Source organism: Artibeus jamaicensis, unplaced genomic scaffold, assembly GCF_021234435.1.
Source record: "Artibeus jamaicensis isolate MK-2021 breed Jamaican fruit bat unplaced genomic scaffold, CSHL_Jam_final scaffold_1964, whole genome shotgun sequence".
NCBI lineage: Eukaryota > Metazoa > Chordata > Mammalia > Chiroptera > Phyllostomidae > Artibeus > Artibeus jamaicensis.
This window is the reverse complement of record NW_026522030.1, coordinates 64796452-64818231: the sequence shown is the minus strand read 5'-3', so window position 1 is coordinate 64818231 and position 21780 is coordinate 64796452. Positions and strand designations below refer to the sequence as shown.

General features: G+C 35.4%; 1 long non-coding RNA gene across 1 annotated transcript in view; it reads left to right on the top strand.

Moving 5' to 3' along the window:
- LOC128626000 (uncharacterized) overlaps positions 1 to 15729 on the top strand; it is a 542678-nt gene extending 526949 nt beyond the window's left edge. The window contains exon 3 of the long non-coding RNA XR_008389877.1: positions 15652 to 15729. This is a non-coding gene — a long non-coding RNA (uncharacterized LOC128626000). The remainder of the gene's footprint in view (positions 1 to 15651) is intronic.
- Positions 15730 to 21780: the final 6051 nt, after the last annotated feature.

The window sequence follows — 21780 nt, the reverse complement described above, 5'->3', positions numbered from 1 at the left end:
CATATCAGGTATTCCTGTCTTTTAATCATTAATAGCTGATCCCTTATTTTACTTTTTTATTTTTAATTATCACTGAATTTATTGGAATGATATAGGCTAACAAAATTATATAGATTAGATGTATAATTTTATAATACATCATTTCTGTATTTTATTGTGTGTCTACCACCCCAAGTCAAGTCTCCCTCTGTCACTGAAGAATCACACTTAATATCACTTGCATATTCCTGTGAATTACTTGATGAGAATCTTGTCCCTTTTAGACTGGAGAACTTGCGGGGACAAGACAGAACAAAGATATTTGAAAAGATAAGCAAGATTAAAAATAATAATGTAAGAATAAAAACGATATACTTGTAAGAACCCAGTATAGACTAAATCTAGCTGTTTTAAATTTATTCTATGCAGAAAAAAAGACTACTATAACTTAAGGAATGCAGAAATTTGTTTTAAAAGTATAAAAGCCAGAAAACAGAGAGAAGCAAATGTTTAATACATCTTGATATGAATTAAATGACATTTGACCTCATGTGATAAATGGTTGCAGAGAGAGGGAGAAGGAAAAACAAAAAGAAATGCATTACTGTGTGACGAGTATTATATATGAGTACTACATATGAGTACTATGTAGCACTATATACTAGGCACATAGTTTCTCCCACTGTCTCTACACAAGGCAGAAGGGACTTAGACATGCTGGCCATAAGACTGAAGAACAAACTTTCTTGATAAGGCTTGACTGCATTCTACAACAGACTTTTTCATGCCGGTTGTATGAATGTATTATAAACAGGATTATTTCATTTAGCAAATAATTATTGAGCCCTGGTTATGTGATAGGCATCAGGACAGAAGCATAGTAAATTACACTTTGTGATTAAGAATTCAACATTGTATAAACAGATCATTATAATGTAATAAATGTAATAATAGAGGCATGTTTCAGATTTGGGGGGCACAGAGAAGGGAATGGGCAACATTCATAATGTTTGGGGTGGAAGGTCTTACAAAGCTGGGCTTAAGAAAGATAATTAGGGCAATTTATTTAAAAATATTTATGATCTTTCTATTAAAAAAAGAACAGTGGAAGGTCATTTTCAGTAGAAGAAAGCACAATGCAATGCCAGACAGTCAAAGATGTGCACATCTAGGGATCAGTATGCAGTTCCCAGGGCCAGCACTGAACAAAACCGGACTGTGTACTTAAGTAGGCTCGTTCGCCCTGCTTAGTGGTGATTTCCTGGAACTGGAAGAAAAGTTTTATGTCTTTAGATACTTATTTCAGACTTTAGGTCAATTAACAGCGATAAGACATAGTAATAGCACACTGGTTTAATATGAAGTTTTGGTAAAGCAGTGGGCAACACTGGGGATATACCATTAGAAAATGCATAAATACATGCATAAATACTTGCTTCTTTGTTTTAGCAAGCAAGCAAATTATAACCAGAGACATTGAATTTAAGAATAAACTGACAGTACCAGAGGGGAGGTGGGAGGGGATACTGGGAGGGGGTAGGGAGAGGATTGTCAGGAACATGTATGAAGGACCCATGGACAAAGTCAAAGGAAGGTAAGATCCGAGGTGGGAAGTGGGGATGGCTGGGGTTGGGGGGAGTACTGGGGAGAAAGTGGAGACAACTAGTTGAACAATAATTTAAAAATGTAGAATTTTTTTAATTAAAAAAGATTTAAATTCCATATCACAAAAAAAGAAAAAATAATGAATAAAATCTATGAATACTGGATCATACTGAATACTTTTTCAGAAGACATGTTTTAAAACTAAGTGAACAGGTATTTGGAACCTTTGAATTAAATTCCTATGTTTTACCATAGAAATAGAACCACCTTTCTATAATTAAGTTTGAATATAAAACTATTGCTATTACTTGTTTTGTATTGACTTCCTGTTAAATATATTCAAAACAATCTAAAAACTCATCAATAATAATAATTAACATAGTTCCATAAAGACATAAATTATTTTAAGTATGTGTTGATGCATTTAGAATGACTGTCACTTCCCTAACGTTTTATTAACTTGAAGTGATATTGGTATGAAGTATAGAATTACATCCATAATAGTGAAACTGTCTTATAAAAGTATTTGCAAAATGAATAATGATGTAAAGAAATATTTTAGGAAAGTAAATTAAAACCTCCTCAAGATCCCTAAACAATAGCCTGTATTAATAAGAACTATGTAAAAAGCCTAAAAGATGACCTATAAAAATTGAATATAGACTTTGGTTTTGACTCTTTCAGTAAAAGATTACTTCACAAAAACTATGAATTTTAAGCAAAAATTTGACAAGGCCACACATGTGTGAGTAAGACACAGTCCAGCGAATATGAAACAGAATCAGGAAAGGCCGGTGCCTTTCCTGCTGGGACCCATGAGCCCCATTCTCCTGCTGTTAAGTCGTCCCCAGGGTTGAATAATGTCCCGGTGTATAGATGACTGAGCAGCATCACTGAGCAAGACTGTCATGAGTTTACAAGACCATTTGTTTCAAAGGGATGCATCTGCCTTCCTGGGCGACATACAGGATCAGGGATCTGCCATCCCAAGAAAGAGCTGAATAGCAACCTAACCACTATCCTGAGACTTAGTAATAGTGTCTTCTGAGGGAGAGCTAAGTCAGAGGATACTCACAACAAGATCTACAGACCCAGGTTCTAATCCCAGCTCAGCTTGTTACCAGCAAACCACTCAGTTCCTCTGGATCTCTACTTCCCTGATAGGTTCAAATATCATTTGAGATCAGATTATTTTATTGATCTTTCTAGGCTAAAAGTATTTTATGGGGGGCTGAGTCATAAATATTCACTGATCTTATTTTTCTCCACTTCCTATATCTCTATCTCCTAATCTCTATAGATTTTTCTTTTGAAGTTATTCAGATAGTACTTAGGCTAACTAGACTAGTTAAAGGAATACATTTTGGGAAGACTCTAATCGAATGCGATAAAATGCAGAGATGTGACTATGACTCGGGTTGATTCATCTGGCGTAGGTCTGGCTCTCCAAGTACAGATCCTCAGCACCAGCAGCAAGTTATGCAGGCGTCTCTACCTTCCTCTTCCTCCCTGCTTTCCTTTTTCATTTCTGTTTTTATTTTTAAGTATATTTCATTGATTATGCTACTGAAGTTGTCCCAATGTTTTCACCCCTTTATCCCCCTCCTCACTGTACCATCACCCACCCTCCACAATTCCCTCCCACCCCTTACTTCATGTCAATGGGTTGTACATATAAGTTCTTTGACTTCTCCATTTCCCAATCTGTTCTTAACCTCCCTCTGTGTATCTTGTGCCTGCTTACTATGCTTCTTATTCCCTGTACCTTTTCTCCCCATTCTCCCCCTTCCCCTCCCCACTGATAACCCTCCATGTCATCTCCATTTCTGTGATTCTCTTCCTGTTGTAGTTGTTTGCTTAGCTAATTGTTTGTTTTTATTTTTAGGTTCAGTTGATAGTTGTGAGTTTGTTGTCATTTTATGGTTCACAGTCTTTGATATTCTATTTCTTAGATAAGACCCTTTAACATTTTGTATAATAAGGACTTGATAATGATGAATTCCTTTAACTTGACCCTATCTGGGAAGCACATTAGCTGCCTTCCATTCTAAATGATAGCTTTGCTGAATGGGGTACTCTTGGATACGGGCCCTTGCCTTCCATGACTTCAAATACTTCTCTCCAGCTCCTTCTTGCCTGCAAGGTTTCTTTCAAGAAATCAGCTCATAGCCTTATAGAAACTCCTTTGTAGGTAACTCTCTCCTTTTGTCTTGCTGCTTTTAAGATGTTCTCCTTCTCTTTAATCTTGGGTAATGTAACTATATGTGCCTTGGTGTGTGTTTCCTTGGGTCCAAAATTTTTGGGACTCTCTGAACTTCCTGGACTTCCTGAAAGTTTATTTTCTTTGCTAGATTGGGGACGTTTTCCTTAATTATTTGTTCAAATAAATTTTAAATATCTGACTCTTCCTTTTCTCCTTCCTGCAACCCCATGATTCAGATGTTAGAATGCTAAAGTAGTCCCAGAGGTTCCTAAGCCTCTTCTTATTTCTTTGCTTCAGTCTTGTTTCTTTATTCTGTTCTACTTGGATGCTTATTTTTTCCTTTTGTTCCAAATTATTGATTTGAGTCCCTGTTTCCTTCACTCCACCATTTGTTCCCTGTATATTTTCCTTTGTTTCACTTTGTGTAGCCTTCATTTCTTTCTTCATTTTTCAACCAAGCTCAATCAATTCTGTGAGCTTTCTCATTACCAGTGTTTTGAACTTTGCATTGGATTGGGTTGTCTATCTTTTTGTAGCTTAGCTCTTTTTCTGGAGTTTTGATCTGTTCTTTCACTTGAGCCACATTTCTTTATCTGGGTGCACTTGTTATGTGGTAGGGAGTGGAGCCTTAGGTATTTGCCAGGGTGGGGCCACCCTCTTTGCTGTGTTGTAGTGCTGTCTGTGGGAGAGGAGTAAGAAAGGGAACAATCACAATTGGTCTGCTATCATCCCACTTTCTCTCACTTCCCTCACTTTCCACAAGCAGAATGTGCTCTTTCAGGTGCTAATTTGCATGTGGGTGGGTTTGTGTACTTTCTAGGACACTGTGGGTCTCTCCAGCAAACTATCCTGTGAGACTGGGAGTTTCTTCTACCACCACAACCCCCCCACACTTTTTTTCAGCCAGGGGTTTTGAGTCTTTAGTTTCCCATGCTGAAACCCTGGGTTTTGCGTTCTGTCTCGCTCCAGCATTGCTCCTCCCAGCTTATATTCAAGTGAATATGGCGAATACGGGTTGCCCATACAGTCCACCACATTGCCTGGTCCTCTCCACCTGGCTGGCTATCTCTAACCCGTGTACCATTCTGGGTGAATGTTTCTTTAACTTCTTGGTTGTTGGACTTCAATGCAAATGATTTTTGGCAGTTCTGGTTGTTCTTTGTTTTCAAATTGGTTGTTGTCCTTCTTTTGGTTGTGAGAGGAATTTAAATGGTTCTGTCTATGCCTCCATCTTGTCCAGAGCACCTTCCTGCTTTTTATTTTTACATTACCCTTTTCCATCTTTCCTTTCTCTGTCCTCTGTAAAAGGGCTGATGCAGTAGTGTTAAGGTACGGATACATTTCACAGCTAGCTGGATGCCTATCCTGAGAACACCACTGGATGGGGTTAAATTCTGTTATCTCGCCCTTTTCCCAGAGGAAGGAATTAAAAGGATATGTTTCTTCCAATCTTCTGATTACTAGACCTCTGAACTTTGTCAGAGAAGTTGGTAATTTTAGAAGACAGACTAAGTAAAAAATAAAGATTTTTTTAAAACTCAGAACTTGTTTTTTAGAGTAAATACATTTTTTATTTACTAATGATGTACAATGACAGAAATCAGATGGTATAAAACAAAAATTGTTTTAGTTATTTCTCAAATGACTTTGAACTGAAAAACAGCTGAATGGGTACAATATTAAGATTTTCTTTAGATCCAGTCAACTCTCCAAACATGTGAAACTGACCACCTCATATAATCCCCAAGCCTATATTGTATGTATAGTTTTATGAACATCACAAACTCACCAGCCAAGACATGGTTGATCCATATTATTTTCTCTTTTTTTTCAAGTTTTCTATTCTTTACATTCACAGAGTCACAAATTTATTCAACTGATTTCTTCAATAACTGTTTATTGAGCTTTTCCTAAGCTATATATTGTAAAAGGCACCAGGTTTGTAGTGGTAAGAATATAACTTTGGTTCTTGCTCACTTTGAGTTTTCATGTTTATGAGAAAGGCAAACTATCAAATAAGTACAGAGATAAATATAATTCCACTGAATGGTAATAGCTCACATTTATTATTAATGTGCCAGGCACTGTTCTGTGTTCTTACAGGTATTAATTCGGTCCGGACAACCACCCTATTAAGTAAATAATATCACATCTCATCACTAAGGAAATTGTAGCATAGCAAGGATAAAGAGCTTCTCCAATGTCATGCAGACTAGCAAATGGTGTATTCAAGATTCAAACTCAATAAGTGTGGATATAAATCTGGGGCTCAGAACAACTAGATTATTCTGGGAAATGACAGGGAGGGAAACTTGAGGAAGCCGCATCAGAGGGGATACCCATTTAGAATGAAGAACACATTCAGAAGTGACATTTAAGCTGAAACCTAAGGTGAGACTGAAATGGCTAGGCAAAGAGGGGGAACAGGATTGCTCTAACAGAGGAAGAGTGCATGTCAGAGTCTTGAGATGGTGCTAAATTTTCAGCACAGATGGAACCAGAAGGTAGGATTGGAGAGGTCAGCTTCAGTTAGAAAGGGAAAGAAAGATATAGGAAGAGGGAGGGAGGAAAGGGGAAAGGAAGAGTGAGACCAAGAGAGATAATGAATATGGAAAGAAAAAAAAACATAAAGTCTCCAAAGTGTGAAGGGGAGTCATTTATAGAGAGATGTTATCCAACTGACATTTCAAGATAATTTTGGCTGGAATATAGAAAATGGATTGGAAGGGAAAGAAGATAGGTGGAAAGACTAGTTAGGAGGAAATTAGAGTAATCTAGGAGACAGGTGGCAATAAAGATAACAAGTAAGACAATTTAATATGCACCTAAGGAGTTGAGGGAAGAGAAACCCAGGACAATGATAGGATATAGTCCTCTGGGTTTGGTTTTATGACCTGTGGTATTATTGCCTGATCTTCTCATGATTAGACTTATTATTCTGCTTAATGATATTTCTCTCAAAGCCTCAGTTAAAACATACCAGTATTACTTTTTTTTATAATTTATTAAACGAACATAGCATAGAACAAGAACATAAAGAATGTGAAATTAGGCAGTTGTAAATGGAACATAGGTTACTGGAGCTCATGAGAGTATGTGCAAGTGCTAGATGGTAGAGTGGAAGGTGAGGAATGGGAGGTGTGGACCTGATGAAGGTGTGTACCAAACTCAGACTAGTCTGATTGTTAGGGTGTTTGGAGCTGGCACTTCCACCTGGGTTTTGCAGAAACACCAGTGCTCACATAAGTTTCTTCATACTTGTTAATTTACTTGTTCAATACATTTATTTACTGTTTTTTATGGGTTTGGTGTTCTACCAGAGATTGTGAATATTCTGTAAACTAAATAGGAATAACCCATGCCTTCAGAGAAGTTTAACAGTGTTATTTTTAACAAAACTGTTTCTGTCACCCTATATGTACTTCTAGGATTTAATATTTTTAGTTTGAGTGTGGTTAAGATGATAAAGGACTATTTTTGTGTGTATTGTTATCAGAATGCCATTATTAGTATCTTTGAATCAGAGGTAGCACAGGATTATTGTTAATAGCTCCAGGTCTGGAGTTTTGCTGCCTTAATTTAAATTCCAGCCCTGTTGACTGCTTCATTAGTTAATATCTCTGTGCCTCGATTTTCTATTTTTCAATTGTGATAAAAATAGTATCAATCAACTAAAAATAGTATTCGATTTCTATTATTGATAGAAAATATCAATAATATTTTCTATATTATAAAATATACTATTTTTCAACAGTTGAAATATAGTATCCAACTGTTGTGAGAATTAAGTTGTAAAATACTTAGAACAGTGCTTGGCTTAGGGATAGCATCTGGTGTATCTGAATTATTATTATGTTAATGTATAAAAGGCAAAAAATTGTCTTTTATACGTGTGTAATTTTAAAATATGTATTTTTAAAAATATCTTTTAAGATCAAATAAAATAATATGTTCCACTTACAGTCATGGTAGAATTGCAACTTTTTAAAAATTTAAGTGCAAAGAAAACTTTCACTTGATTGACCTAATAAACAGATGAGAGTGTATTTCTTTCACTCTTGGGATTTGAGGATTAAAGCAAATGAAAATGCTGATATCTCTACCAGTTACATCTCTAAGAAAATCAAGAACAAAAGGAAATGTAAGCCACCAAAGCAATCCAGAGTGAAGACCCTGTCATTCTTTTGGGAGCCACCGAACAAAGAAATTTAAAACCAGGCAACTTAAATTAGAAAAGAATAAAAATTCCTTTAAAAAAAGTATTGTTTTCTCATCTGAAGAATAAGTGATGTGCATTTCATACTGAACTAGGATTTGGTGTAATGCAAGTGCAAGATTCTCTTTCAGCATGGTTGGGCAGTGCTGTTTGTAAAATATCTATAGAGTGATTCAGTCAAGTAATACTGTGTCTGCATTTTTTTTTCAACTTGGAAAAACGTTTACTTTAATATTAAGAGTTCTAGTGAATGCCGGGGTCCAAATTGCTCCGTGAAACTATTTCTCTTGCTTCCCTTCAACACTCCCTTTGTTACAGTCAATAGTAGAGCCAATTTACTATAATAGAGTTATGAATTGTACAGCTTAATTCTTAGTATTTGTATAGCTATTTTGTGATATTACAATTAACAATCATATAGCTACTTTGTTATATTAGAATTAAGATCAATGAGTGGTATATTTTGTTTCCACCCTAATGGTAAAGTAATGTTGAGTGAATATGTTTCCAGGGAATATCATTTAAATTATGTAAAGTTTTTTTGCTTCGTATTCCCTGTACCTTTTCCCTTGTTCTCCCTGCTCCACCTCTCTGCTGATAACCCTCCATATGATCTCCATTCCTGTAATTCTGTTCCTGTTCAAGATGTTCACTTAGTTTGTTTTGTTTTTTGTTTTTTTAGGTCCAGTGTGGATAGTTGTGAGTTGATTACCATTTTACTGTTATATTTTTTACCATCTTCTTTTTCTTAGATAAGTCTGTTAACATTTTATATAATAATAATTTGGTAATGATGAACTTCTTTAACTTGACCATATCTGGGAAGCATTGCTGGATAGAGTCATCTTGGATGTAAGTCCTTACCTTTCAGGACTTGGAATACTTCTTTCCAGCCCCTTCTTGCCTGCAAGGTTTCTTTTGAGAAATCAGTTCATAGTCTTATGGGTACTCCTTTGTAGGTAAGTGTCTCCTTTTCTGGTGCTGCTTTTGATTTTCTCCTTCTCTTCAATCTTGGCTAATGTAATTATGATGTACCTTAGTGTGTGCTTCCTCGGATTCAACTTCTTTGGGACTCTCTGAGCTTCCTGGACTTCCTGGAAGTCTCTTTTTTTTTTTTTTTTTCCAGATTGGTGAAGTTCTCCTTCACTATTTTTTCCAATAAGTTTTTAGTATCTGACTCTTCCTCTTCTCTGTCTGGCACACTTATTATTTGAATGTTGAAATGTTTAATGTTGTAAGTTCCTATGCCTCTCCTCCCTTGGAAGTTCCTAAGCCTTTCCTTGTTTTTTTGATTTCTTATTTTTTCATTGTGTTCTGGTTGGATGTTTACTTCTTCCTTCTGGTCCAGACTATTGATTTGAGTCTTGTTTTTTTTCCCATCCCTGTTAGTTCCCTGTATATTTTCCTTTATTTCACTTTGCATAGCCTTCACTTTTCCCTCTATTTTGTGACCATACTCAGCCATTTCTGTGAGCATCCCGATTACCAGTGTTTTGAACTGTGCATCTGATACATTGGCCATCTCTTTGTCATTTGGTTGTATTTTTTCTGGAGCTTTGATCTGTTCTTGCATTTGGGCCATTTTTTTTGTCTCAGTACACCTGTTACATAGTAAGGGGTGGAGCGCTAGGTATTAGCCAAAGCAGGGCAACCCAGGTTGCTACTTTGTGGAACGGTATATGAGGAGGGGTCCTAGAGCAAACAATGCCACTTGTTCAGTTTTCTGCCAGCTCTCAGTCACTTCTTCTGCTATCCACAAGCAAATTGGGCCCTTCTGGTGCTAATTCTTGGGTAGGTGGGTTTTGTGTACATTCTAGGACCCTGTGGGTCTCTCCAATGAACTCTCCTGTGAGGCTGGGAATTTCTCCCACTGCCTCAACTCCCACAGGTATTTTCAGTCAGAGGTTCTTTATTTCCCCACACTGGAACCCTGGGTTGTATGGTCTATCTCACTCCCCAGTTTTTCCTTCTGGTTTATCTGCTCACAATGTGGTACTACCTGCTACACCAGCCACAGCATGTCCCAGTCCTGCAACCGCCACTCTGCAGTGAGTCCTCTCCACCCAACTGCCCATCTCCGCCCCTCCTGCTGATCTGGATCAATGTCTCTTCTTTAACTCCTTGGTTGTTGGACTTCCATACAGTTTGGTATTCTGTCAGTTCTGATTGTTTTTGTTTTTAAATTTGTTGTGGTCCTTTTTTTAATTGTGTGAGGAGGCACAGTGTCTCTACCTATACCTCCATCTTGGCCAGAAGTCAGGGTTTTTTAAATAGATTTAAATATAGGTTCTTCAATACAGCAATAGAGAAATAAGTTACTCAGAGCCCACATACCACTGTGTACTAAGCACTGATAGTAGCAAATAAAAATCAGTGAGATAATTACTTTTATTTAAGGAGAAAATGCCATAATACTGTGTATTTCCTTTGGGAAAAAAGGTTATCTCAATATTTACCCACTTCAAAATAAAGAATGGGAATTACTAAAATATATGACAGAAAAGAGAGAAAAATGGTAAAAATCTCTACCCTTTTAGTTAAAACAGACATTTTTCTCCCAAACTCTAAAGGTCAGATGTAATTCTTAACTAGAGGATATTTAGGCACAGAAATATTCACTGTGTAGGTATCTATTTTTTTGTCTAAAATATCACCAAAGGTCCAGGAAGACTGATATTTTTCCCTTTGTTTTCAAATATTCCCTAGCACACCACTGTAAACCTAAAGAATATACTTACCCCAGTTTGACTTTTAAAATATTGCTTACTCTTGGAGCAATCATTGTAATCATTGTCCAAAGAATTAAATAAAACAATTATTCTTTTACAAATTACATTGCATATCTCTAACCTTTGAGTTCAAGTTGCTTGTTTGAACAGGGATTAAGTCAGTTTTGGTTTGGTTTTAAAAATATTAATCCCTCTAAAATTATTGCTAGAGCATGTTCATTGACCCTCTTTAACATTTTTTCTCTTTTCACCACTATCTTCCTTTCACTTCTATTTTTTCTCATTGTATAGATAATAAGAGAACAATACCAGCTGTCATTTAATCAGTCATGAAGTGCTGGTTACTGGGATGAGTACATTGTACTTTAATCCCTGCTTTAATGCAGTGCTGCACTTAGACTCGTTATCTGCTTAGTATTACATATACTCTTGGGATTCAAGTGTAATACATAATGACCTTATTATAGAAAGACCCTAGAAATGGTGGTGAAAAGAGAACTAAATTGGAAGCCAGAAGGTGTATATTATCTCTGCCAGTAATTTGTCATGTGATCTTGAGGGAAAAAAACAACAGTATTTGTACAGCTAAGGTAAAAAAAAAGTCTCTGTATATTTTATGAACTTCTTTCTAGTTGGGTCTAATTTTGTTTTACTAGGTATACTGCCTGCTTTAGGTGTGACTTTACTGAACATCTTAAGCCCATGGGCAGATTTTTTTTTATTTTTACACATGGCCTACATTATCTCTTGTCTGTTAAATACTTTGCAAATACACACTCATCAATTTCCTGTGTTTTGTGTTTTAGACATCACTTATCTCAAATTATATACCTCAGTCAATACATTGAGGGCAGCTCTAAAGGGCATGGCTCAGTTGGTTGGGCATCAGCCCACAAGGTGAGTAAATGGACATTTTGATTCCTGGTCAGGGCACTCATGCCTGGGTTGCAGGTTTGGTCCTGGGTCAAGGCACCTCAAGAGGCAACAGATCAATTTTTGTTTCTCACATCCAGGTTTCTCTACCTCTCTTTCTCCTTCCCTTTTGCATTTCTTTTCTCCAATATTCTATTAGTAACCCAGCAAACTCTGAAGGAATTTGTGCTGAGATAGCTGTACTCCTTCAACTCCTGTCAAAAGAAACACCCTACAGACGAATAGACTTTTATGGATATTACCAACAAATGTTTCCTATTTTCTTGCTCAACTACTTTATTTCTTCCCAACTTTGTTTTATATCTACTATTTTACATCCAGTTGCTTTTGCATTTACACAGTTTACTTTGCTACCCTAGCTCACTTTTCACTGGCCTCAAACAATATTTGGTCTTCATTAAAATGACCTCTCAGCAAAATTAGGAAATTCCAATTGATGGGTTAGAGATAAATACATGTTGCTTTTTCCTTAATGATGTCATAAATGTAATCCTTAAATGTGGTTGTAAGCAAAAGGACTTTTGAGTTTCCAGGATCAACCCCATCCTAATGGAATGATAAAATGCAAATTTTGGATAACTAAACAATGGATTTTGTTTGATTATTTTTACATCTGTATACATTTTAACTATTTGATGAATACTTTAGGCACATAGAAATATTTAAGCAAATTAAAGATATAGAACTTAAAACTTATAATTAGTAAGAAATGCCTTTTATTTATGGAACATGCAGTTTCCAGTTTAGGGTTTTTATCCTGAGATATGTAATATAGAAGACAATGGCAGCTGTCTGCAAAGTGTGCTAATGAATCTATCTTATTGACTAAGTGATATGCCCATCACAGCACTTGTCACAGTGAGTCTTCAATAAAAATTTAGGTTTGTTTATGATAAAATTTCAAATAACAAAATTTAAACGAGCCAAACAATTGTGAATATGGAGTTGTAAGATGATGGAGCATTGGATTAGTTGATGTATTTTTGGGAAATCAGGATAGTTCTGCAGTATGTCCAGAAATGCTATGCAGCCATCCCTGGTATTTCAGTATTTTTCTGTCTATTGTCCCACTATTCTCAACTTTAGAATACTCCCTTTCTTATCAAAAATAGTTATTACTTTCTTTCAAAGTGTCTTTCTCCCTAGTGTGAATGTAGCTTCTGATGTCTTTCTAGAATGTAATGGGATCCTCCTCATCAAGCAGAATATATTTATTTGACTGGAAAGTGGCTTTGCTTTAAAGCAAGTTTTAATAAAGAGCTCAGAAATGAACCCAGACATATATGGTCAATTAATAAAGGACAAAGGAGGCAAGCATATAGACAGGGTAAAGATAGTCTATTCGATACATGGTGGTAGTAATACTGGACAGATACATGCCAAAAAATAAAGCTAAACTAACTCCTTATACCTTGTGTAAGAATAAATTCTAAATGGATTAAGGATCTCAATGTAAGAATGAAAATTATAAATCTCCTAGAAGCAAACATAGCACTAAACTCCTTGACATCTCTTTTAAGAATATCTTTTTTTTTTTTTGACATAACCTCCTCTGGCAAGGGAAACAAAAAATAAATAAATAAATTGAACTACATCAAATTATAAAAAGGTTTTGTACAGTAAAGGAAACCATCAACAAAGCAAAAGAATAACTTACTAGTGGAAGAAGATATTCACCAGTCATACATTCAATAGGGGTTAATGTCCAAAATTTATTTTAAAAATTCAAACAACTCAACATCAAAGAAACAAATGAACCAATTTTAAAAATGGCAGAGAATCTGAATAGACAGTTCTCTAAAGAGGACATACAGATGGCCAATAGACATATGAAAAATATTCAATGTCACTAATCATCATAAAAATGCAAATTAAAACCATAATAAGATATCTCCTCACACATGTCAGAATGGTTGCCATCAATGAATCAACAAACAAGTGTTGCTGAGAATGTGGAGCAAAGAGAACCCTTGTGTACAGTCACTGTGGAAAACAGTATGGAGTTTCCTCAAAAAAGTAAAACTGCAACTGCTTTATAACCCAGCTATGACACTACTGAGAACATATATGAAGAAACCCAAAATACTAATTCAAAAGAATATATGCACCCCTGTGTTCACTGAAGCATTATTTACAATAGCCAAGATGTGGAAGCAACCCTCATACCCACCAATAGACAAGTGGACAATATACAATATTCAATTGTATATTGTACACATATACAATAGAATATCACTCAGCCATAAAAAGAATAAAATCTTGCCATTTGCAACAATATGGATGAACTCAGGTAGAAGGTATTATGGTAAGTGAAATAAGTTAGCACAACATAAACACCATGCAATTTCAATTATATGTAGAATATAAAACAAACAAATGAAACAAAAACAGATTAATAGATGCAGAGGACTTACAGTTGCCAGAGCTAAGAGCGGTTGGGGGCTGGATGAAAAAAGGAGGGGGATTAAGAAGTACAAATTGGTAGTTACAAAGTAGTCACAGACATGTAAATTACAGCAAAGAAAATACAGTCAATAACATTGCAATAACTATGTGTTGTGCCAGGTGGGTACTTGAATTTTTGGGGAAATCACTTCATAAATTATGTAATATTGTAAACACTATGTTGTAACCTGCAGCTAATATAAATACTGAATGTCAAATGTAATTTAAAAATAAAATTTAAAAAACAAAATTATATAAAAAACACAAAGTGAGTTGTCATTCTTAAGAATAAAAGACAGAGAAGCACAAACTGAAACTACTAGTGTGTGTATATGTCTGTCTGTATGTATATATGTATATTAATATATAAATTTATATAAGTACATGCCTTTGTACAGACATTTACTATTTATATATACTAATGTATATAGTTCGTGACAATAGCTTCTAGAAACACTGAGTTGGAAATGTGATTTGTATCAGCCTAGCCCTTAAAGCAGGATCTAACATGATCCCTCTCGCAGTGGGATAAGAAGCAATGTATTCATGTTCTAACCTGCTACATGTGCCTTGACAAAGATATGCTTTTCATTTATGAACTTCCCACCATCTCTGTTCTTACCCCAGTCTTCTGTGCCACCTAACAGATGAGAGACTCTCAGAAAGGGGTGGGAGGTGGGGCACAGAAGTCCGTGAGACTTCTGGTACATTGAGATTTGTGCCTGGATTTAACAGTACATGCATGAGATTTGGAGAGAGGAGATTGAGGAGAGGAATGGAAGAGGGTCCTGTTCTACCTAATTAGGTTGTGTTCGTGTACAGAAAATATAGAGAGTAGCACTGGACAACAACAAAGTACCTATATATTCTGGCTATCACTTTTTTTCTCTTTTAGCAAGTAGGTGGGGGGAAATAATGATTTTAAAAGTTTCTTCTACGGATAATTGAGGCAGGACATGAAAGTATCAGTTACTAACTTTTTACTGTTTTTGTGTGTATTACCTAGAAGCAGAAGTCACTTAAATATCTATGTATTACACGTCAACTTATCAAATAAATGGCTGTGACTTCCCATATTTTATAAATTATATCCAGAAAAATTATGTGACACAAAGTTAACAATACTTGCTACAATCTAGTATAGAAGTCAATAGTAAAAAGCTAAACAAGGAGCCAACACCCCCTAACTTGGGTTTTATGACTAGAAAAATGTTTATGTTGGTAATGTGCACATAATAAGAAACCAAATGGTGTAGTTTTCTTTGTACAATAGCCTTTCTAAGTAAAATTACGTGTGCCTGAGTGGTTTTATCTTTTGTAGTGTTTCATAGTCTAGAGTCTATTTATTGCCTTGGAAGTCCCAGAAAGACATATTCTTCATCGTTAGATTGTGTATTTAACAAACTTTATGACAGCAATATTTAAGGAGGTATTTTTAAATGGCAATGAGAAAAGATAATACAAGTTTCATAGCTAATCAGCATCATTGTACAAAAATATACATCTCTCCAAACGTTCTTTTTCACCTTCCTTATTTGTAGGAATTGAAGAGTGCACTGGAAAGCTGGGTCATGAGCTGCTGGGGCCTCTAAAGTGTCCAGTGGATTTTTAATCACAAGGTAAATACCCAAGTTATTTTAATTATATTTTAGGGTAAAATGAATGCCATTTTATTTTAAGACTTAGATTTCTTTATACCAAGAAATAAATGACATTTTATTTATTCTTATATTTAATAAAGTTATTCCACTGGTTTCTTAGCTCCCAAATGACTAGAAGAATTTATTGCCATATTGGCAATGCTAGGCATATATTTTTCTCTGTAAAAGTATCATAAATGTTGTGTGTGCTATGTTTCAGGTAGTCTGTACATAGCTTTTGTTTAATTACAATGATTTTTGTACTTTTAAACCATAATAATGGTTTTACATGGTTTATAACATATAAACTGTTATAACATGTAATAGCTAAAACATTTCTTTATTAACACTTATGACACAGATAGTGATATTGGAGGTATATTATTCTTAACTTGAACTGGAAGCTGAGTTACTCTGGGCTTTTTTATTTCATTATCCTTGGTGGGTATAACCTTTACTCTTCATGTATTTGAAAAATTGCATTTATCAGAGTACAAACTAACTCATACCTTTTCAGGGGTGCTGTGTATGTGATATGGCTGACTTTTTTTTTGGTCTTATTAGTTTTTTTTACCTCTTTATTTGCTGGTAGTTCTTTAGCAAGCACTACAACATGGTTTTTTATTATTATTTTAATCTTTTGTTTTCAGTTGTTAGTAAATTAAGACATTTGTAATCACTGCTTCCTTTTCATCATGTAAAATTATTGAGGGAGGAATTAGGATTTGAGTGGTATGTCTTGGCCAGTAATTCTAACGAAAGGCCTTATTAATGCAATTATGCAAAGACATATGGAAATATATCACAGTATCCTCATGAAGACTAAGAAATGAAGTAAATAATATTTCCTTATGAAGATTGGGTTTCCTAGAAAGGGAATGTGACTGCTTCCATTACCATTTCCAATATCTAAAAGACCGACAATAATAGCAAAGAAGGAATGATGTGTACATAAATGGCCTATTGTGTGCAAATTGTGGACACGCACACCACATACCAGTTTCCTTAGGGATGCAAAGGAAACCCTGACTCTCCATGTATAGATATGTTGGCTTAAGTTAAAAAAAAAAAGAAGAAATGTATTTCAAGGTGCAATACGAGAGAAATTAAATATTCATGGAATGTGTCAAATTGGTCAGATTTAAAATATATATATATATAGATAAGGCATCATTGATAAAATTTAAATTATAAACTGTATGATGAGTCATATGGCTCACATTTTACAAGGGTCTCCATTATGTTCACATGGATGAATTAATAGGGAAAAAGTGGATAGATAGTCATGTGAAGAGAATTAGAAGAAATTTCTCATTTGCACAGTGCAAAACTATCTATCATTTACAGGGCTCTTAAAATCAAAAAGAACATTTGATGGCACTTAAAATATGATAAATTTGACATGATTTGAAGACACTCTGAAATATAATTACTTCTTTGAATATTTCTTAATATATTCTTTTATAGTTCCTTTAGCCAGTTTAAGTAATCCTGACAAATTAACCTCTTTTTTTCTGCTTGAATTTATGTGAAGCCCTGCAGTCTCTCCCTGATTGTAAACCCAGTGCTATCTTCAGATGTACCTTGATAGTAGATAGGAGGTGATTTTATTTTTATCTGGAAAAAATGAAACACACGCTATTAATCTATGAAATGACTAGAGGTTATTTGAAAATTAATATTTCATTTGACTTTGATGGAATTTTATAAAACATCAAAGCCTTATGGGAATTTACTTGCACTGAGAAATTTCATTTTAACAAAAGTTTATAGCATATAACATAAACAGGATGAAGGACAGGTCTTGTATCTTCTAGATTCTTGTTATGAAAATTAAGCTCATTTTTACCTCCATCTTCAGTCCCCTCTTCTTCCCACACTCCTTGTTTTTGCCTTTCTTATGGCAAATGGAGGTTTTAACAATGACCCACACACCTCCTCAGGTACGGATCTGTTTACCTATTTTTTATCGCTGGTCTTTAGTTCCTTGAAACCTTTGGCAAGGTTCCAAAAAGAATTTTCTCCATTCTAAAGCCATCAGAATTAAAAAAAAAACATATTAGTAAAGAGAAAGAAAAAATTGTGACTATAGCTGAGACATTTTATGTTGTACAAAGAATCACTGATTCAAGTTTAAAAGGTATATGTCACCGATGTGATAACCAACGTGCAATTAAAATGGGAATGGTGTTAACATCGGTGTATCGGACAGAGAAGGGGCTGTAAACTAGGTCAGTACTTTGAACTGAACATTCATCAACCTGAAGCTGTGTCTACATGTTGAAGTGGGACATTGGAAACTCAAGGAAAACTGCCTAACATAAACATGACAGTGAGGAAATTTGAAGATTTGAAAATATTAGGTTTGCCCTATTTGGAAAGAATGATGATAATTCTCTATAAATATAGGTCAGATGGAAGGGAGCTTAGACTTTTATACCTGTGGCTCAAATGATGTTGTGGGACATTTGGTTGTAATGTGATCCAATACGGCAAATATTTAAAAATATATTATATGGGTTTCGTTTAAATAAACAAAAAAAACACAAATAGATATGTAAAAATTATTATTTCTCCCTGAATAGAATGGGCTACTGCATAAAGGGTAGGGAATCCTGCATCTAAACGTGGCATTGGGTGTGGCTGGCTGGCCCACTGCTTCTTAGCAGAGATCATTATCAATCAGTGTTTGGAGAAATAATGGTTTGCATCCGACCCAAAGATTGTTTCTGGCTCCACAAATTTATACACTTTATCGGATGTAAGTTGCTAGTAGTGAGGCCAAGGTTCAGTGGTTGCAGTGCCAGGTCCAGTGTCCGCATTCCTGTGTGGGTGCACACTCGCTGCTTCTGGCACTTTGGGAATTTACATGAGGTCTCGGGGCTTAGTTTACTAGTCCGTGTAAAGAAGGTGATATAACTACTGCTCACAATTTGATATCACCGAGGCTCATATACTAATGCGGGTAAGAAAGAATGACTTAAGATCAACCATTATGAATTGTATGTTTTGCCATTTCACTGACCGTGAATTAAAGCCTCCAAATTATTTAGTTACCTATGAGTTTATTTTAGAGCATAAAGTTAAAATATTTTATGAGTAATATTTTAATGTTTTAGAATTATGACTAGAATAAGATGTCCTTTCAATCAGACTTCTGTTCATGTATTGAATAATGCCAGAGTTTTTTTTCTAAGGAAAATATAGATACTGGCTATAGATATTCCCTTTTGTACTTCTCTGTGTAGATACTAATAACCTTTTTAGGTAAGTGTTCTGGTTTAGCAGCTCATCTTCTGAGCAGATGCCAAAATTATGCGTGATTTTAAATGAACGTTATGTTCTTATTTAGTCTTACCACATATTTGTGGTTTGTTACTCATCATATAATACATACATCGTGGTTCTGCCATCTGGTATTAATCAGCAAAGCAGAGGCAAGATGCAGTATTGAGGGAGGACTGCCTGAATGATATGAATTCTTGTCACTGATCTCTATAGTTTAAATTTTATCAATGGATTAAATAAGATTATTGCAATCTTTGTATTTACTCTGTGTAAGTGTTTTCACTCAGCCACAGTTTGAATCAATGCAATTGCCTTACATTGATTTGTGTTTGAAGTGCTAGAAATCCAATGCTTGCATTTGCTGTAGTAGTTTTATTTACAGAATGTTTCTGCATTCTTTATAAAATTTCCCCATTAAGGAGACCATGGAACATGCCACTCTCCAGTCTCAGTACCCCTTCTCTTGCCAATTTACTAATTTTCATTTTATGATTTCACTGGCTCATGCATTATATTTATTTGCATGTGTGTGGGGGGGAGGTACTAGGAAGCTCAAACTTAATCTGTTGCACATCTGTCAAGTAAACAAATGATGATGTATGTGATAGTGAAGCACAACTGCTCTGGGATCAGTCTCAGTGTGAATACCATCTCTTTTATTTAAATTGAGGTTAGTTTTGGTCATGATGCCAACTGATTTTTCTTTACAGTGCTTATGTTGTAGTAGTGTTTTGAAGTAGTGTTATCCAGTAGTAAACTGGATAATCATTTAATATATTAACACACATTCTTGGTATATGTTAGCTATTATCACTGATAAAGGTCTCAAAAAGTAACTCTTATTTTCTATGTCAGTTCTTGGCCTACCAAAGCACAAATGTATTGAGCATATATTATATTCACTGCTTACTCATATGTGTAAACGGTGTATATATAGTTGATCATTTAATGACTCAACAGTTATCCTCAGTGCCTAGCAGACAGAGAAAGGAAACTAAAATTAAGAATAACTTTTAAAGATGTTTTGTGTGTTCTTCCTATAATTACAAGTACTTTTAGTGATCAAATTTTATTAGAGGAGGTTAAATTATTATTAGTAGATATTTTAGATGTTTGAAGGAGGAGGGGCTCATTTTAGTGTTTGATTCACATTATCTTTAGGGCCCTTCCCTGTGCTTTGCTTAAAGGAAGAGTCAAATTGCACTAAACAGGATTTGGATTTGCTACATGACATTCCCACAGGGCAGGAGGGTGACTCAAATTACAACTGCACCTCAATGTGCCTGCAGTACAATCTGTTTGTCACCAGAAAAGAGGCTTGAAATTAATTTAAGTGTCCCCTTTTTCTCTAACAGATATAATTTCTGCCCTATATTTATCTCCTTAACCTCCTAGTTATAGAAGATAAGAAGAAAAAATAAATCTGTGAAGTTTCACACTTCTATTCTTAATATGTGATGCTCTATTAGTATTTTTGTGCTGCAACTCTGTGAAAGCTCTGTTTCTTGAGGAAAGACCCATTTTCATTCAGAATGTTGAAAATCAAAATCTTTTTTTTAATTTATTTATTTTTAGAGAGTGGGGAGGGAGGAAGAAAGGGAGAGAAACATCAATGTGTGGTTGCCTCTTATGTGCCCCCTGCTGGGGACCTGACCCACAACATAGACATGGGCCCTGACTGGGAAGTGAACCAGTGACCCTTTGGTTTGCAGAAGCAATCAGAAGTTTTAATGGTAATGGATCTCAGTGGGAACAGAACATCATTTGTGTGTCAATACTCATGAACAACTAAACACTTGCCCTGTGCTGGGCACTATTTTAAGCACTTCACAATATTTCTCTATTAATCCCCATAACAGCCCTTTCAAATGAATATCACCACTATCCTCATTCTGCCCATGAAGATACTGAGGGCTAAAGAGCTTACATAAATTGCCCAAGATCACATGACTGATAAATCTGTTACATAACAAGGCATACTTAGCACTGTACTTAGTACAACAAGAGAATATTTCTTGAGAGCCTGTAGGCAGCAATGCTGGGGACATGGTCATTGTGGAATAGAAAATGGTCTTCTCTATGCTGACTTCAAAATCTTCTATCATTTGATGGGTTAAATAAGGACAAATGACTTTAGAGATTGGTAAAAAGTTTGTAAATATGAAGACTGTATCAAAAAAAAACTTTATAGAGCAATAAAAAGATATCAATTTCTTTTGCTTGGAGCCTAAATAACTTTGCCACCAGTCTTAATTATCAGAAAGAGAGATAAGATTAACCCTAGTATGTCTCTGTTAAACCTGGTTTCATTGGGTTTCCCTCTGGATTGTGATGACATTGGCCCTACTGTCCTGTGGCATCTAGGATCCTCAATATCTTTTTCTGACTCCGAATGCATGCTCCACATGTGATTTACAATAGCATTAAAAAAGTGCAACACCTAATTAATTCACTAAGCGGCTGTCAGAGCCTGTGATCTTTTCCCAGTTCACTGTGAGTTCCCTGGGGGAAGAATGTGTTCTGAGAGTGTCATTTCTGTTATGCTGTGTGTGGTGTTAGGGCAGATACTAAGTTACGCTGCTTGTTCCATAGCATATGGAAAATATGCTATCCTCATGAGTTCCCTGATGACTTTGATGGAAATACGTTCTGCCACCCCATTCTCTTGTGCTCATGAGCACCGTGGCTTCAGAGTGCAGCAGGGTTTTCGCAGTGCCGTAAATTAAGGCGAGGGAGATGGGC